A 19,533-nucleotide genomic window follows, 5' to 3' on the forward strand; every position below is an offset into this window, starting at 1 on the left:
CCGACTTATTATTGCACGTTACGGGATAATGACGATTCAATTAAATTATATCAAGCATAATTATACGAAATTAAACATGTTAAATTAGTTATTATCTATTTACTCGATCGTTTTCTCACTTTATTATTATCCTTTTCCTACGTCTTCTTCCTCTCCAACTTCCTCCGACCTTTGCTTTTTCATCAAATTTTCAAACCTTCAAAATTTTGGATAAAAAATCCCCAATCTTTCTAATTTAAAAAAATGGAATAGAATTTAAAATTGCATTTTATCTCCTACAAAATTTATTAGAAAAAACGTTTCGGACCATTTTTTTCGAATGGTTTTACGGAATTTTTTTAATTTCTAATTTCGTAACGATATAATCGAATTTAAGATCCTTTCTCGTAAATTTGGATACGGTTTTGAGGAAGTTTGGATCGAGAATCTCAAACACAAACGGCTTAAAGAAAAAATATCTTTATAAAAATGATTATTCTCTAAGGATATACAACAATCGATAAGGTCAGTACGAAAAAAAAAAAAAAAAAACGTGTTCGATTTTATAAGAAAATAAACTTGGTTCTTAATTTTTCCGGAAAATTGTTATAATTTTGTAGATAATCAAACGATTAGCATTTTTGTTTGTTATCACGAACCAACTGTTTGTAGTAAATTGCCGTAAACGGAGAATTTCGGTTTAAAAAGAGACTAATTTCTTGTTTCAAATTCGGACGAATTTGCAAGTTACGACAAGGTCTCGACTTCGGCCGAATTTTCGTCCTTCCCTCTTCGATATTTTTCGTCAAAGACCGTCTTAACCTTTTATTCTTGGCAGAATTTTAATGCCCGACGAGCCAAGAGAGTTCTCGACGAATCCTTAATACTTCGACCCAACCGTGATCTAAACCCTTCATCCATCATCCAATTAACCTCTCGCTCTTCTTCGACCTTTCTCTTTTTCGTTCCAATTGGTACTTATAATTTTTATCCTCCTTTCGGTCGTCGTTATTATTCTTTAGCAAAATAATATATTCTTAAAATAAAATTCCGAATGGAGAAACGGATTCCCGGATAACATTAATTGTTTTATAATTAATGGCATAGTTTGCATATTAAAAGAGGATAATCGATTCCTCTAGTTGAAAGTCTATTGTTCGTTTAATGTTATCTGCTGCACTTGCCTTATTAACTGATAAGAAACTCGTCTAAAGATAAGACAACGACCTCTCTCCGAGGTCTCGTTCCTACTTCCTCTAATGCATTCGGCTACGTTATCCGGCACGGAATAAGCCCGATATAGAGAGAAGCGACCTAAGCTAAGATGATTATCCGCTTTAATATGCACTGCGATGCATAAAATGCAAAAATATTTCTGTTCTCGCGCCGCTTCGGTACTAAACAAAGCCTGGTAGCGCTGGCAACTTCTTATGCAATTGTAGAAGCTGCGACGGAGATGCGATAGAAGAGCGAGCGAGAGAGAGAGAGAAGCTAAGAAGAAAGAAGACGTGACGAAGTAGCTAAAAAGAAAGAGAAGAAAGAAGAGTTACGTGGACGAGACAATTTTTGTTTCTGCCCAATTGATAGAATTAGCTCCTTTCGTTACAACTGAATGCCGTGTATAAGTCTCCTGCTTTTCTTTCTTTTTTTCTTTTTTGGCAGAATAATTGTTTTTCTTGTCTTAAATTTGACTTGTGTGCATTAATTCCGCTACTTCTCTTTGGATTTTCGTTAATTAGCGTAAACGGCTCGAGTTAATAATAATTAAGCTGCAAAATTATTCCGGAGACCGAGCTAAAACGGCTAAATTTCGTGAACATGGATTTTATAAATTCTTAATCCCGGATTATCGATTTCTTCGATTAACTAATTGCGATTTAAGCAAAACTTTCACCCGACAAAAATTACTCTATTATTATTATTATTATTTAAAAAAGGGGCAGAGGTTTTCGAAAAAATATTCTTTCGATATTTTAGTATTTTATAATTTTATAAGTTAAAAAATAATAAGGGGAAAAAAGAGAGATAGTAAAAAGCCGGTGTTGGATGCAATTGTCGAATCCCTCAATCATTTCGAGCATTTCATCTTTTGGAAAGTGCAGCGAGCAGCAAGGTTGTGTTGTGTTCTACAGAACGGGACAATTATTGATCTTCGGGATGAAGCGAAGAAGAAAAAAAGAAGTAATCTAGTGGACTTCCGGTTTTCTACCTAGTTCGGCTGTTCTAACGATTGACCCCACCCCCTGCAGGAAACCGTTATCACACAACCTAGCAGGCTGGAACTACACATCCGAGGAAAAAAGTCAGAAAGGCTCCAGGATTGATCCCAGGAGTAGGCGGTCTCCACCAATACTGCCGGAATTGGATCTATCATTCATTGAGGAGCTTCCACCCCTCGTGTACTACTTCCCCCTTCGTGTCGTGTGGGCAGAGGGGCAAGAATTACGCCGTAGTCGCCCCCTCTTCCCGGCAACGAGTGGCCCCGCTACTGGCTAAATTCGATTAGGCGCAGTTCGCCAAAGACCCTTCCACTTCTCACACCGCACGCCCTTCTGATTCATCCGGTCGTCTCGCCTCCTCGCTACGCACTTCTGCAGCTTGCCATATTCCAGCTCTCGTTCAAACCGGCTGGCATTTTGGCGCTTCTCGGCTTAAGAGCCGGGCCCTTCCCTAATCATCCAATTAAAACGTCCGCAAACAATAAAATTTCCGAGATACCGAAGCTTAATATTATTGATATTATTATGCAGAAAACACATTCCGCACGCATCGATTAATATCGTCGGAAACAAGTTTCCGGGCAAGCAAAATCAAATCCAAATATTTCCATCGAAATTTGAATATATTTTATTATCGCCGCGCAAAGAATTCATTTACAAACAGCCAAGATTCCAACCAACCATTTATAAACATTGGCGACAAAAATTACAAGCCAAACAACGGTCCCCGGTTAAGAGGTAACCCCCGATACTCCGTCGACCATAATCGTTTCCATCCCGGATCAAAAAACCGAAATATTGGCCCGTTAATCCGGATGCCAGTCGGAGTAATCGAACCTTACCTACGCCTTACCGCGCGTTATTATTCGAAGGGAAGGTTCGAATATGTTATCCGCAGACACACAGACGTCGTCTCCGTCTTTAAAGACGAATATTTCTGCCCGGCCAGATAATTAGCCTTCGACCTTTCTATTTAGAATCCACGGACCGTTTCCGGATAATTACCTAATCCGACTCGAACTTCCTTTCCTTCGGTGGCCCTATCGATTTAGGCGGGAAAAAATTGGTTCCAGCCGGTAAAATAGGGACGTTTTGGAAAACGATTGCCGTTTAAATATTAATTAAGGGAAAATGCCAGCGAACGGAGAATAATCGTCGATAATCCGGAGTGGGGAAAAGGGGACGGTGCCGGAAGTGGGGCGGGGGACCGGTAGCGGAGGCGGGTGGCCCGGTGCCGCGGTCCGACCGCGTCGAAGGTCGCGACGTCTTAAAGGAGAAGGAAGCGTAAAGGCGAAGTCGATAACGGCAGATGTTTTCTTGTTCTGGCGTAGATTTCCGACGGCTTTTTCTCCGCCGTTTTTTTTCTCCCCCCTCGCCACTCCTTTTTTATAAACGGAAAATGCCTCGTTACGAATCTCTCTCCTTCTCCGTCGACCGACGTTTTGTATTTTTAATTACTCCGTTCCTCCGCAACTTTTGTTCATTTTGTGTCGATGGGAATTAGCTTAACTTCTTTCGGATAATAACCGATGTATCGACCGTCCGGGGCGCGGCCGGTTTACGTCTTTGTTTATCTAATTGACGAATGGCATTCGAGACCCCTTCCCTCTCTTTCTTCCCGCTTCGGCCTATTTCCTCTTCCCGCCTTTCAACCGTGCTGGGTATACGCCGACTGCCTTCCCCTTTACCTATCCTCCTCTCCCGCCTCTTTTACTCTCGGAAGTCGGAAACTTTCCCGGCAGAGGGTTCCCCCACCCCACGACCTCACCCTCGCGATATAACGTCGTCGGAGGCGGAGGGTGGAGATTTTTCCCCGGGGTCGTTACCACCGGAAATTTTTTAAGATCTACCGCTCGTCGGGAACGTCCTTGTATGGCCGAGAGTGGCCAAGAAAATCCCGGATAAACGTCGTTTCGAAATGTTTACTTTACGATTTACGGCGGAAAACGTCGGGCGGGGAAATTAGCCGTCTCGCCCCGACGCGCGAGACTCTGGTAACTAATTTATGCGTCGTACGCGCGCTTCCACGCGGGAGATGACTCTCCGGATTGGCGCCGAGTATCTTATTCCCCAATATAGAAAGCGCCAAATCCCAGGTTTCGACTGGGTAAAGAAACAAAGGAGGGCGGGGAAAGTCAGGAATGCCGATTTTTAAATTGGCAACGTCTGCCGTCGCCGGGTGTGGACCACCCACCGATCCAACCTGGGAAAATCTACAAATTATTAATCTGGAGGCGTCTTCCCCTCCGTCGGTCGGTTTTCTCGGTTTTTGCACCACCGGGTACGAACCCTGGGACGATAAAATTTTCGTAGTTACCGATGTTAAGAGGTCGACCGTAACTTACAAAAATTATAATATTGTACTTGAATCGGGGAAGCTACGTTCGACAAGTTTTCCTTGGAGACGGGACGAGGGGTTGTAAGATGACCAACAATGGCTACTCCCATTCGTACCAATTACTTCTCTCCTCCACTACGAAACTAGGAAATTCCAATAATTTCCGATAACGAAACTGTTTTTTTTTTCAAATGCCCGCTTTTGATTTTTACCAGAACGATTTCGAAAAAACAAAATAGTATTTGAAAATATATAAATAAATAAACGAGCGTGTGACATTTGGAGGAAAGAATTTTCTTTCCCATTCGGTAATTATATTTTGTTTACAGGGCGAAACGTTTGGGTTTGGTGTAAATTTTAATTTTTCCAATAAGCCGAAAGCAATAAAATATTTTTAAAAAAGACCCCGGAGGGGATAAAAAGGAGAAGGTAGGAAAAGGAATTTCTTTGGGGAAATTTCCTAGTAAAACAGACCGGGCGGTCTGCTAACCCCATCGAGGACATAAAAACTAACGTTCGACAATCTCCGTCCAATCACGTCTCGGAAATCTTTTCGCAATTCATAACGCCGGGACGGTCCGGCGGGACCCAGGACGGTCCCATCCATAATCTCGTAACAAAAGCTCGGCGTGGACGCCGAGTGCGGTTTTCGGAGGTGGAAGACACCGGGTTACGACTTAACCGGATTACAATTAGAGCAGGGACGTTCATCCCGAGACGTATAATAACCGTTACGTCTGTTGCGTTGTGGTAAAATAATGCGGGCGGCCGCTTAATCGCCGGTTAAGAACGGAATATTTCGTTTTGCGGAAAAAATGCAGAATGCGGGCGCAAGAAATTTAATCTACAATGGTTGCGCACCCGATCAAGTTGTCAAGAGGATCGGCAATTTCTGAATTTTCATTGTCAAGACGAAGCTTTAATTATGATGGACGATAGAAAGTTAACCGATTCGTAAGACGTTCGATTCATTTAAGCTAAACTAAAGAAGCTATCATCTCCTGTAACCTTATTAAAATGCTATTTTAATTCTAATTTTATATGGCCAATCTGAATTAATAAGTTGTTTTCCGGCAGGAAAGCGTAACCGACGGATTAAAAGAAAGGAAAAAAGAAAAAAGCCAGAGAAGGATCTCGCCTACGATTTTCTACAGAAGAGACATCTTCCCAATTACCTGTACTCCTAATAAACCGTAGCTAAAGGATCGTGTTCCGTTTAAGTTAAGTGACGAATGTGGAATATTAATTAAAGATCTTCCGAGACGATTTGAATTTTCCACCCGGTGTAAAAAAATTTAGTCTGTGTCGACAATATTGTCGGTTTCCTACTTCGGTATAAGCCCGGGCGTTATATCAAGTGTCGTAGTTTGTGACGGGCTCCGTAATGGTCGGTTTATTCCGGAATATTAACGACTCATCCGCTAATGCGCGAAACGTTAACTTTGAATGCGTTATTTGGAAGAAGGTGGCTCTTCTTGGTTTTAGCCAATACTGGGCCACCCGGTTTTAATCGATAGAGAATTCTCTATCGATCGCGGCAGATCGGAAACGTTAATATAGTTCGGTGCCGTAATGGATGCCAAACGTTAAGCCGGGTGAGCCACCTCGAAAATTTCGTCCAGAGTTTGATTTTAATTAAAGGCAAATTGTGATTTTTCTGTATTGTTATCCGCGTTGGATTTCGTTCTTCGCATTCGATGCTAAATCAAATTTAATTAACACCCATCGATTTTGGATTAGATGGCAAACTTCTGCCGGTTCCGAATCATTTTTATTTCGAAATTAATATACTAATTTCATGCCCACTTCTACGTAATATTTGGCCCGCATTAACGGACGTAACCCAATTTTGCCTGTTTTTTGCCGCCGGAATTTTTGCTAAAGGAACAATTTTTTCTCCGCTCCGGTTTAATATTGACTTAAGCCAGGACGGCGGACAAAATTTAAACTATAACAAACACCTAAAAATTTTTTGCTAGAGGAAATTCAGCCGGCGAAGTACACTAATGGGCAACCTAGAAAACTGCATATGGTCGAAAGGTTTTTCCTCTTTTTTTTTCTTTTTTTTACTCTCCAATCAAATTGCTTCCAGAATTTAATGACACACTACTGCGGTTCCTGTTATCTGGGCGTCATTAAGACAAGATGGCGGAGGAATCACAGATATTCGGATATCTGAGGACAGATAAGACACCCTGCCGGTTGGTCCATCACTCATTAGATGAGTTTTGGGAAAGACAACTTTTGCTGCTGGTATAGATTAGCTCGGCACTCAGATAACAAAATTTACATTTACAAATCTCGTCCGAGACAGTAAATTTACCAGGCAATTGCTTATAAGTCGAGGTCGTGTCAGTTTTAGGCAGCCGCCTCCCACCCTTCTTCGCCTCGCCCGGATAAGATTAACTTACCAGCATACACGGGCCGCTAAGGAGGGTTACGCCATTCGATTCGGAGAGGAAGGCGGAAAGAGAGCGGTTCTCTCGACAGGGATCAAAATTTAGTCCGACAATTCTTTCCCGGGGTTTTTAATATGCAACGCTGCGGCCAACACACAAAAAACACCGATTTTTCCACTCGACGCTTTTTTTTCCATCAAATTATTTTCGTACCTTTTACTTTAATTATACACCCTATTCCGCGCCCTATTTCCCCACCGGTCCCCATCCCTTTCCTCCGATTCCGCAATTGATATCGGCCCGGAAACGCCTACTAGAAGCAACTTGTTTCGCACCGAAAATTTCGAATTAAAGATTCTATCGATCGGAGCGTAGTTACGTCACGCGACTGGGAAACTTCGCTCGTAACGAGCGGAATTTCGATAAAATAACACGGCCCGACCGACAGACGTACGGTACAGTACTCTTTCTCTCGGTAGCAAGTTACGGTTTATGGCGGGCAGGCCCGCTCCCCGACCGCCCGGACCCGCGTTACATTTTCAACCCGCGGAACATCCGGTCGCCATTTTTAGATTTAATTATCTTTAATTAAGGCGCTCGTAGTCCGAGGCAGATTATCTTCGCAGAAAATAAATCAATTTCCCGACGCGTCTCCACCCAAACTATCAAAACTCGGCTCGGTAATTAAAGCCTCCGCGCTCCGCCCAATCTTTATTTAATAAGTTATTTCCAAACAAAAATAAAAATATTTATAAAAGCCATTTCGATGGATAAAAGCGTCGGGCTCTCCCCCTATATTTTATCATTTCGTATCGTTACTGGGGTGGGGACAAAAGACGGGACTAGCCAATTAAATGATGATAATGAAATCGCAGTTAAACTTAAAAAGTCGCTTAGGGGTGGGGGCAATGGGTCCTTTCGTTCCCTCTGGGCCACCCCGGTTGTCAGTCTAAACCCGGAGACGAATTTACACCACGACAAGTGGCAAAAAGTACTTTTTTTCCCATTCCATTTCTTTCGAAATTCCTGTGGGTTTTTGTGGAGAAGGGTGCAGAATTAACGGCGGCCCAGAGTGACTATTGTTAACCGATGTAGTACATTAACCGCCGGCGCATTAATTCATATTATCGTCTGGTAGGCCTACTCATTTGGGATTCGCTGCCCAGCGCGCGCTAAAGCGTAACCGCTGTCGGTGGCCGTTTCCCATTTTTTTTCGGCCAGGCAAATCGCAACCGGGTCGAGTGATTAATTCCACCCGCCTTATTTGTTAATTAAGTTTTTGAAATGTTCTTAATCGACATTTTAATAACGGTGTAGAAACGTCTTAAAGAGGCATCGACACCCGAGGTGTAAGGTTATCCGAAATTCGCCGGGACGAGATGAAAGGAATTTTAATCCTCTGCCCAAACTAAACCGGATCTGAATCGTCCCGGCGCCAACGGCTTCAAATTTCCAATGAATTCTTTAAATACTTTAACTGGATGATCCGAATTTAATTAAAACTGTCGGAAATTTTCTTGGCCGGGGATTTAAAGCACGGTGGCCCACCACCTTGGCTCACCGCCGCCCGTAACCACGAATAGAGGAACGGAGTGGGCTCGGAAGGAAAACTTTTACTAAAAAATTCCCTACGCGTCTCAAGATAATTAAAGATTTATATAACTAGTTTTAAAAGCCAAAGTGGAAACTGAACCAGTTACCAAGCGGCCGGCAACAATTTGTGAGAGGAAAGTCGTCTCGACCAGAAACGTAAAAATTGATGCGGAATATTTAGCCAAGGCGAAAACACCGGACGGTAAGAAAGCGAAATGTCCTCGGCGCTTTAATTTTCTCCTGGCAAATTAAAAGGAAGAAAAATTGCGCCGAAAGGAAATGGCCAGTGACCGAAACTTGGTAAAAATTCCTTGGAAACTTTCGTACGTTTTTCGGTTCCGAATTCTCCGTATGATGTTTCTCCGGGAGAAGCGAAATGTTTCGGCATACGAAACAAAATATTCGCTCCGGTTATTATTACAACTTTAACTTTTTTTCAAACTTAAGTCGATGGGTTAAAAGAATTTTTTCGTCGTAATATTACAACTGCGACTCGTAGTTTTACCACTTCAAATAAATAATTTACGTAACGAAACGAACCGCGTCCGGTATCACCAATTTCGTCATTGAAACTGCGGTCCAGTCGAAAACCCCAGGGGACGGTCCGTGCTAATGGTAACTCTGTCTATGGTTTCGATTATCCAGGGATACGACCGACCGTATATTTGTATTGGTGTTTACATGCAGAAAATTCCTTAAATTGGAAATATCACGTACAGTACCGTCTCGGCGCGAAAATAGATCGGTGGGCGGGCCTTATCAAACCTGTTGGCCTAAACATTATTTACGGACGGAGACGACGAGAAAGCGACACGTAACAAAGAACGAAAGGCGCCATAGGATTTAAGCGGGTATTGTTTTATAAATTGATTTTTAATAGTCGTATTCAACCTAAGCGAAATAGTAGCGTATTTAACGCCAAAATTTAAATCCCATAGAAAAAGCAAACGGTTAAGTCGGCGCCCGATTTATATTTTTTAGGTTCTAAGCTAACAAAAGTTCAGGCCCCTTCCCCAATTTGTGTAATTGTATAAAAAAGTCTATTTACGCAGGTTATTAATACGTAGCCAAGTCTTTTATTTGATTAAACTTTAAGTCGTATACAATATAAATGAAACAGAATATAAAATAAAAATTTACAGGTCCTCCAGAGCCCAGACCCCGAGCTCCAGCTTATTTAGCTTAATAGAAAATCGGGCACCGGGTTAAGTCTTCCGAAGCGTAAATTAACAATAGGCCAAAAGGGACTCTTGCGTCGGGTAAATTAGGAAATAGAAAAATATCCGTAATATGCCGTTCCGTTCTTCCCTCGAACCGCGGGAAATAACCAGCTTACGTTACCTTTGTTTGACGAATAACGGCATAACGTAGGCATTTTTCGGCCTACGTTAATATCAACTATCGACGAAGGTACAGTACGTAGTCGATAGTAGGTTAGCACCCGCCACAACTTTTCCGGGTTTTCTACACGATAGTAACATCTTCCCGCAGAAGGTCTTCCATAGAAGCATCCCTTGGACACGTCGCCCACGTCTGTCTGGCGGTAAACAAACAAACCGAATACTTTCGTCTCATTGTTTCGGGGAGACGAAAAAAATTTTTAAAGTATTGATCTATTTGTAATTAATCGGTCGATAACGTGGCAATTATACCGTTTCCAGGGGACTTTCGGAATGGAAAAAGAACCGAAAATGGTATTTTGAAAGTAAACCGGGAGGTGAATTTTGTCGGGGACGGACATTCCGACCCGGAAGGTGACGTATGGCCAAAGCGTTTGAGCGGAAGAATTTTAAAATGCCCGATGCTAAAAGAACGGAGGAAAGAGGAAGAGGCAATTTCCAGGTGGAAATCGGAGACGAAAGAAAATGATTGTTGTTGGAAATTATAAAATTGGGCGCTAACGAGAATGGAGCGAAGGAAGACGAGACTAGTTTGGGGCGGGAGGATGGAGGAAGACCAGAAAGGAATGTGGGGCGAGGGCGAGATTTTTGTCGTCCGGGAGAATTACAAACGACTGTGCCCTTCACCTAATTAATCGAGGCGCAAAATTCGAGCAAAATCGATCGGGCGTCGACATCCGGGCAAGCGCACCGAAAAGCGGAAAAGAAAAAGCAAAATCGATGGAATAAAGCGTACTTCTATTCGGGTCTGGAATAGTATATTAAGGAAAGCTGTCAAGTAAAAGCAAATAAATTCTGCCGGTAAACATATAGGTCTAGTTTTACATCCGAGTAAATCTAAAAGTTTTCGTTTGTTTCACTCTTTTCAGTCGGATGGAATTATGAGTCTTATCTCTGATCAAACATAGCAGATTACGAGTGCAAACTGGATTTTCTTTTTTTGTAACTCCATCCTGAGAATTCTTGTGTTTTCTACAACTTGCATCAAACCTTTAGAAGATAAAAAAAGAGAGAGAAAACAGATTATATCTTTCGTAAAACCCGATTTTTCTTCCTCTTTTTCCTTCTTCTACACAAATTTCGAGCGCCGTGTCCGAGAGGGTGATTAAGTGTTGTGTACGTGGAAATATTAAGCTTCTCTCTCGTAAATTAAATTTGCTGCGGAGTAAAAGATTACGTAACGATTACTGATTGTTTACTTTGACGCGCGTACAGTCTTAATTGTTTAGAATTATTTTTTCTACCGCCGTTCTCCTGTTTAATTCTACCCGCGCCTCTTCCTCCTCCCGCAATCGGCCGATTTATCGCCCCTTATCGTCCGGAGTTCGAATTTCCGAGTATTCGGAGTGGGGGCTCCTCTCGGAATATTTATTCGAAAATAATTATTCTTTTATCGAAGCTTTTCATCTGACGATGGGCCCGATAACGAGGAAGTCTGTCGAAGAGGATGACGAAAGAGGGAGAGAGGCAAATAACCAGGTGGTAATGGTCTGCAGGCAAAACCCAAGTTCGTACCTGGTTCGTGCGTGTCCCAGAAACACTAACAATTATTTGCGCCGTGGAAACGAAAATTACTGGCTAGACGGAAACGCCGAGGAGACCGGAAGGCCGGGGAAGAACCGCTAACGGGAGTGGATTAAGAAGAAAGATTAGAAGAAATAGTCTTAATCCGAAAATGGAACGAGACTATTTCGACCAGGAGGAAAAGAAAGAGGTTAACAAAAACCCTATGTCCCGTTTTCGGCTAATTAACAATCAAATGTTAATAAGCGCGGAGGAAAGGAAAAATAAAGCGGGCCGCCCGGACCCGCGTTTGGCGAAATTCCACCGTCCCGGGGGGGGCGATGGTCTTTTCGAGCGAATTTCGGGCGGGGCGGGGTTTTTAATAAATTGGTAATTAAAAAATTGCGGATTAAACGGCAATTAAAGGCATTTGATACGGGCAAGGGTAACGAGTGGTGAGAAGCAAAAGGCACCGCGCGGAACTCCGCACCATCTGTTCGATTATTTCCGTCGAAAGACTACATTTCCATAATAAACACGAGCTGCAAAACTATTTTAACCCAGTCTTAATGAAGTCGGACATATTTAATAAGTATCGAAGGACTTAAAAGTCCGATTTCTTAACCGGAAACTTTTCGACTAATTAACAGACGTCCGAGTGCAAAACTTTTGTTTCTCCAATTGGCGGGATAAATCTTTGTAAGTGACTTTATTCCGTCCAAAGTGGTAATTTCATTAGTCCCCCCTCTTTTTCTTAATAAAATTTAAAGGTGGGCGCCTTCGCCTTCCTTCAGATAAAGGTAATGTTTTCCTTAATCCTTCCGATGGCTCGGCTCTTCCCCCCTTTGTTTATACTTCATTTAAAATGCGCAATTTTTACTTTATTCCGAGAAGATTAGAATTATTAAATTACGATTTACTTCCAGAATATCGTCCGTTGTTTGTTTAATTGAACGGCCAAACGCCGTCCGGCTTTTTTGGCCGGGAATTCCCCATCCGGCTCTATTCTCTGGCCGGGCCGAAAACTAATTTATCTGCAAAGACGCTGCCCCCACGCTGGCCAGACGTAAACCGGACCAGGTTTAGGGGATTTCGGCGGCGGATTAAGTGCGGAGGTGCGCCGGAGGAAAGGTGACGAGGTGCGAAGCGGAGGAGGGAAGACGACCGCTATCGTTTTCGAACCGCTGTTTACCAATCAATCATCTTGCCGACGCTATTTATTCACGGTTGCGCTCTCCCTCCTAATTGAAGCCTATAATTTAGCGGTTAAAACATCGATAACAATCGAGGAAAGAAGAAGCGAGAAATCGCGCTCTTTCTCGTCGCCTAATTAAAAAAACACACAACTCCAACTTTAAATTTAGTTAGAACGGGTCCAAAAAAGGAAAAACTTCGTCCTTTTGTGTCCCGCACTTTAGTGTTGTTCAAATATTTAAGTTCGAGCCGCGGTTCGTTAGTAAGTTCTCTTAATGAAATTTTAATTACACCGTTATCAAACAACCGGTAATTGCGTTATATAGTTTTATTCGGGTCCCGACTAACAAACTGCGCGCCCGACCCCGCCCGCGTTCCGCGCCCTCCGTTTCGAACCCCTCTTTCGATAACTCGTAAATCGGAAACTTCTCCCAGGGTGGCGGAGGGTTTCCTCCCGTTTGTTTTCTCTCGGGTTAGAAATTCGAAAATTTCCGCTCCCGGAAGACCCACCGAGTGAAAACGCTGTGGCTAATTTCCCACTCTTTGGCCCGTAACTCCGGACTCTCGTTTATCCGCCTCTTCTTCCTCCGCTGCCTCCACTCGTTTCGCTTTTCGAATTCTCTTCCCGGATTCCGGTCGCTTTCCAAAATACGGTCTTCCCCCTTCCGCCTTACGTAATTAGATGGATTTTTTCTCCCGCGCGGAGGAGTCAGAAACAGAAGAGAAACGTCGACCCCGAAAATTCGCTTCCGGTCGTCCTTCCCCAGGAAAATCTCGGGTTTTTTCGTCACCTCTCCCCCCGCGGAGATATCTTCTCCGCACCGGCGGTTGCCGCGCGGGCGCAGGCGCACGGGCGAGAGGATTAGAAAAGAGAGCGGGAGCGGCAGAGAAGCCTGTTTAGTGTTATCGGTAATTAGAATGCACAAAGCAATTTGTAGGATGATGTGAAAATTTATGGTGACTACTTTCACTAAGGTTACCGCCCGCCCCGATATACGCGATAATATTTAGTCGGTAGTTTCTCCTACCGAGAACGGGCCTCTACTTTTTTGCCTCCTCTTCCCAAACGGTCCTTTTTCCTCCTTTTAATTTTTCCGCGCAAATTATTCGGCAAATTAGGCGCGCGTACTTATTAAAGGAGGGAAAATTAAATAACTGGCAGCTCCAAAAGAACGCGCTGGCGAATTGGCGCTTCGGGGTTAGGATCGATCGACGCGTAGGACGGAAAGGCGGCGGGCGCCGTGGCGTAGCCACAAAGAAAATTCGGCACAGAAGAAGCCGAGTGACATCTTAGGGGGCGCTCCCCTTTAACACTAGGGCTTCTCCCAGGGGAAAGTCTCCATTTTTTTTGATAAAGAGACGATCCGAATCGAGACGAAGAGAAGGAGGAAATACCCACCGCCGGAAGGAATTAAAATGTCGTCTTTCGGTCGACGGTTTTTTTGCGTTACGTATTACGGGTGGAGTCGGACCGGGAGGAAGAAGAGAAGGAACGTCCTCCGTTGGTCGTTCATGTTAAATTTTGCGCGGGGACCGAGGAGGGAGCCCGTTTATTAATTATTAGGAGGAGAGAAAAAGCTGCGCGGTTGGGCGGGGGCCTCCGGAAAGCGGAGAAAGTAAAGTTTTTAAAAGTATTTTCCGGCGCGATGTAGTAATTGCAGCCGGTCCATAATCTAGCAAAGGAGTAATTGATGTTGTCTGGAAGTTTTCTTGGCGGATGTCAGACTAGATTTAATTCTCTGGGAGAAACTCTGCTCAGACGTGTCGCAACTCGCGATTTAAAATTGTCTAACTCCAAGAAGAAGAAGAAGAAGGAAAAAAAGAGAGAGAAAGTAAAAGTTGTATCGCCGCCCGTTTTGAATGTTATTAGTCGATTTTTAATGATTTCTTTCTGCCTCTCGCTCTTTTATTAATTTTTAAGACGATTTCTCCGGGCGAGATTTACAAAGCTCCGACGACCTTTTTCGGCCAGATCCCACTCCCCACGATTAAAATTTCAAACTCGGAACGGGATTAACGTCTTCCTCCCCTCCCTTCCCTCCCGGCGACTGAACTTTCTCGCCTCTTCTTCCTTCGCCCTTCCGGCTACGTTTTCGTCCGCGCGTACGCGTGGGGACTGAGGAGGAGGAGGTCCGTGAGAGCGGCGGAAGCGAGAAGAGGAGGAGGAGCGGAGGCAGCGACGATCGGCGGGAAGGTTCGAGTTAAAATTTCATGTCGGCTTCAGACAATTGTGACTTATTAATGATTAAAAGAGAGGAAGTTGCCGGACGACGACGTCGACGTCATATTAAACCGGAATAAATAATACAAAACCGAGATCCGCCTCATAAATTTCTGCAGCGCCGGATAATACCCAAAGGGAGACGGGAGAAAAAACACCGTGTTTACTAAATAATTGTTATTCGTCTAAAGAAAATTAAATGATTCATCGTCGTCAATCATTTAATTGACTGTGCCTGCCGCCCTTTTTCCCCTCTCCGGGCCCGCTCCGGCCGATTTGCCTCTCGGAAATTTTCGTTTTCCACCTTCCCACTGACTTAACGCGTCTTTTACCCCCACCCGGGAGGAAGGAAATTTTCTTCTTCCGGGGAAACATCTATTTAAGAAAACCACGGATCGGGTGTTTCGAGGGAACGTTTTATCGCCCCCCGTGGCTGGCACCGAATTTAATCCGTCGTCCGACGGGTCTTAAGCCAATATAAAAAGAAACGCAGTCGGGGGTGGTGTCGACAACCGGGCGCGTTACGAAAGTGGCGGACTTACGGACGTACGAATCGTTTATCGCCAATCGATGTGATCAATAGCAGACGTCTGATTTTAAAACGCGCACGTCTCTCTCTTTTTCTTAATTCCGCATCTACCCCGGTCTAAAACCACCGGTTTCTGCGGCAATTCTTACCAAATCCTTTCCTCCGTCCAAATTTACCTCCCGTTTGGTCGGAGGGTGGCTCAACGCCTCGTGGACTTCCGCCTCCGACCGAAATTTGCCGGCGGGGCGAACAGTCGCCCTAATAAGGTTCGGCTCCTTCCCACCGAGGTGATGGGAAGGAGCCGGAGCCAAAGCGTGGAGGGTGGAGAGGGGAGACGGCGATTAAACGGGAATTAAAGAAAGAGTTCGGGTGCGGGCGGGATTTTATTCGTGGAGAGGAGGACTGTAAAAATTCGTCGTCGCCCGTTCCATAAACATTTTACGATTCTTTCGTTATTAACCGCGCTTAATTTTGCCGTAAAGAGACGTGTAAATTCCGTACTCCGTCCGGAACGGCATTGGTTTTTACGCGTGAAACAAATTACGCGATAAAAGCATTGATTTGTCAGTAAGAGGTTGCTAATCAAAGGGTGACGAACGTGTCTACAGGTGTTAATCCGGAGTGCAACGGTTACGACTCCCGCACGAATTCCCCGCACGAAGAACTAATAATACGTCGTCTATTGCCATCTGGTGTCTGGCCGCACACTCATGAAATATGAATGATACTACACAACAGACCCAACATGAACAGATCTTGGCGGGGTCTCCACTCGACCACCCCCGTCTTCCTTTTTTCTTTCTCTCTCTCTCTCTCTCTTTCTCCCCCTTTACTTTCTTTAGATGCTTCTTACGTCACGCCTTTTTTGTTCTTCTCTTCTTCTTGCCCTCACGCACTTAGCGTGAGGCTCATTTATCACGCTTTTATGTCAGACCGGCCGTACCACGTGGCCGTGTCACACACGTGCCGCTCGGAACAATGGCCACTCTCGTAACTAAAGGGACATCGCGCGTGGTCGGCGGCACTAAGCGTCTTTCCCTTCCGGATCGTTTCGGATTTCCACCCGACGGGCTCCCGGTTATTCCCGCCGAATTACGCCCCCGGGAGCACCCCCCGACGGGAAGCCTCCCCTTTCTTGATTTCTAGGGGACCGAAGTCGAAAAATTTAAGAACGCTTGGCCAAGTTTTTAATTGGAGAAAAGATATCCTTTTTATTTGCTCCGCCGATATTTATTGGCGGGGGAAGCGAGAAGTGTAAAAATATTTCTCTGGGTTTGCACGTAATAAACGCTTTAAAAGTCTTTTAAAACTAAAAACTAATATATTTTTAAAGTGTTACCAAAGGAACAAATCTGATGCATTTTTTATAAATGACGCACTCAAACTTTTATTAAATTCTTATTCTCGTGAAGAAAAACTTTGAGAAAAAATGGTAGAATTTCGTTTCATTTAGTTGGGAAAATGATTTTAAAACATTTATTCCCGCGGAAAGGCGGAGGGCAAAAGCCTTTCCTGGCGACTTATCCTCCGCTACCACCGATAATCGCCGTCGTAGGTCCTCGCCCGGCGAGTATTTCTTTTTTGTCGCCGGGTGTTCCTTCCGGAATAAATTTCTTGAGCAAAATTAAAGGCAGGCGACATTGGGGTAAAGAAAATCGCCTAATAAACAAAACGTCCGCGACAAAGAAACGCAGAGGAGGGAGCGGAACCCAGCGACCGGAGTCGTCATCCGGATTGCCGATCCCTTTCAAACTTTCGCCTCCCAGCGGCACTCGCCAGGCCAAGTTTCGGGCGGGAAAGGGGGTTTCGGGTGATCGATTACGCGGCCGGGGTCGGACGTTTTTTGCCGGGTTTTAATTACGCCCCCCTCCGGGAATAAAACGGTTGGGAAGAGGGAAAGTCCGAAAGCCGGAGGAACGAGAAAAGAAGTCGGGGAGGAGGGTGTAAAAAGGAGAGACGAGCGAAATAATAAAGGTGAAGAGGAAAGAGCCGGGAAGCGAGAGGAGAGAGGAATTTTGACACCTCTCTAATAAAATTGCCTCAGGTGTCTTAATCTAATTGGATAGGAATGTTTTATTAACTCCGCATATCTCTGCTAATCGAAATTCGATGTTAGTCCGTCTTAATTTTCGTCTAAACGATTTTCTTTCGCCGCTTCCCGGCGTAAAACGGCTTAATTCTCCGTAAACCCGGCCGCCCCCTCTTCCGCCCGTCCCGTTCGGCACGCGCTCTCTTCTTTCTTCTGTTCCGGGGGTCGTCCGGAACCGCCGTCTTTCCCTCTTCCCAACGGCTCCCGCCGGAGCCAGAAGGGAAGTTTTAGTCGGTCCCCGAGAGGAACGAATTTCAGCTGGGGGTGGGCGGCCGGCAAAACAGGAGGGGAGGAAGAGAACCGGAAGTCGGGCGCCGCGCAAATTACTTTTACGCAAAGCGTAGGTTTTCTCCGCGGACGGAGGGATCGACTTTCCGGCAATACTTCTCCGCAGCGTTGGCATCGTACGTGACATTTACAGGCGTTCATGCCGGGAGGGAGACTTCATCAGCTTGAAGAGTTTTGTGTACACTAGAAAATTACCTAAAAACTGGCAGCAATGGGAAAGTACCAGCTGTCACGTGCAGATGTGGTTGTCGCTATGGATACAGATATTATTTAGTCATCACGAAATCGCTCGCAACCAAGCACAATAAACCTTTCCTTTTCTTGCCGGAACATAACGTTATGTCATATTCCACTAAGGAGAATCTTTTCTTTTTTCCCCTTATTCTTATCTCCGACCGAAGATTTTTAAGGCAGATTTGCCAGCCCGTCTATTTTACAGCGCAGATCATTTCTCGGTCACCTCAAATACCAGGTGCCTCCCCTCTAAGTCCGTACTTATTTTACCTTCGACTCTGCGGACAATCGAGTCCTCGCCGGGTCGGGCGGGCCCTTCCGTTCCTCGGGTCTGCATTATTTTTCAGGCGCGTCCGCCGATGTTATTTGTAATTAATTCGTCATTAGAAAAGCTTAGAGGAGCTTTCCAACCGATGGTTCTTCCACTCGAGCTTATTTCCTCGCCCGAACGACGGGGGAGTTGGGGACGAAACCAGACGTCGGTCTCCGGCCAATCCGCGTTTAAATATTCCGCGCCTCGGCTACTTTACCGGCCGGGCGTAATTTTTCCAGTGCGACTACCGCCACAATTTTTCGCTTCCCTAAAAAATTCGCCCACCCGGGGGATGTCGGAGAACGCGCGAGACCAAAGGTAGAGAGGGGAGGGGCAAAAACTCCAAGGTGGATTAATAATAGAGACTAACGGGTGGTTCGAATACCCCGGATCCTCCCGGGGGCCCGGCGCCACCGGACTACGACGCCGGATTAAAAAGCGTGGGAGAGGACCGAAAGGCGAGGGTAAGGGCCCGAGGGCAGAGGCCGAGGTGGCAAAAGACAGGAGGTGGGTCGGGCCGTCGATCGGCCGTCGGAAAGATAAATAAAGGTAAGAAAAGAGAAAGTCTCACCTGAGTCGGGCCGAAGGCGGAGACAGAAGCCTGTGCCGGGCTCCGAGGGACGAGGTGGTCGGGCCGTCGACCACGCCGCTGCCAGCTGTTCTCGGACTGGCCACACCGGAGCCGCACACCGTATGCCGGCGGTGCGACGCGTACCAGCTCCCGAGCAGTAATGACTGGTATCGATCGCCGACCTCCGACGATACTCCCGTCGATACGGCAGGGCGAGTCCAAAACTTCCCTCCCGAGGTATTATCGACAACGTGTTGCCATCTCCCGCTCCCTCCTCGTCTCTAATTACTCTTCTCGCGCTTTTTACGTCTCCCCCACCCTCGTTCTCCGCGTTCCCCTCCGACCGCGGCCCGTAACCCCTGGCTTCCAGCGGCGGAGGCGCGCCGATAAAAAATACCCGCGTGGTCTTCGGCCTCGATTGCCCGAAAATAGGGCGAGAGACCCGGATGATCCCCCTTTCCTTCCTAGACGGGAGGAGGGTGACGGTGGACGGAACAGTTCGGACCCCTTCCCGGGGTTTCTTAGTTTGGCAACGAAGGAAAAGCGACGGAAGGGGAGAGGAGTGGAAGGAGCGAGGGGAAGGAAGGAAGAAGTTTTGGGAAAGAGAAAAGTTTGGTCGGGTGCCGTCCAAATCCAAGCGCATTTTCGGTTTCTAATCGCTGA

At 45.4% G+C, this 19,533-nt stretch overlaps 2 protein-coding genes across 2 annotated transcripts in view; both read right to left on the bottom strand.

The window, feature by feature from the left end:
• LOC136986013 (myelin transcription factor 1-like) overlaps positions 1–19,014 on the bottom strand; it is a 67,236-nt gene extending 48,222 nt beyond the window's left edge. The window contains exon 1 of the mRNA XM_067283462.1: positions 18,871–19,014. The gene's annotated coding sequence lies outside the window, so the exon portion shown is untranslated. The remainder of the gene's footprint in view (positions 1–18,870) is intronic.
• Positions 1–19,200, bottom strand: part of LOC136985992 (CDK5 and ABL1 enzyme substrate 2-like) — a 390,978-nt gene extending 371,778 nt beyond the window's left edge. The window contains exon 1 of the mRNA XM_067283423.1: positions 19,189–19,200. The gene's annotated coding sequence lies outside the window, so the exon portion shown is untranslated. The remainder of the gene's footprint in view (positions 1–19,188) is intronic.
• Between the last annotated feature and the right edge of the window lie 333 nt (positions 19,201–19,533).

This window comes from Centruroides vittatus, unplaced genomic scaffold (genome assembly GCF_030686945.1).
Source record: "Centruroides vittatus isolate TY-2023 unplaced genomic scaffold, ASM3068694v2 contig_986, whole genome shotgun sequence".
Taxonomy (NCBI): Eukaryota; Metazoa; Arthropoda; class Arachnida; order Scorpiones; family Buthidae; genus Centruroides; species Centruroides vittatus.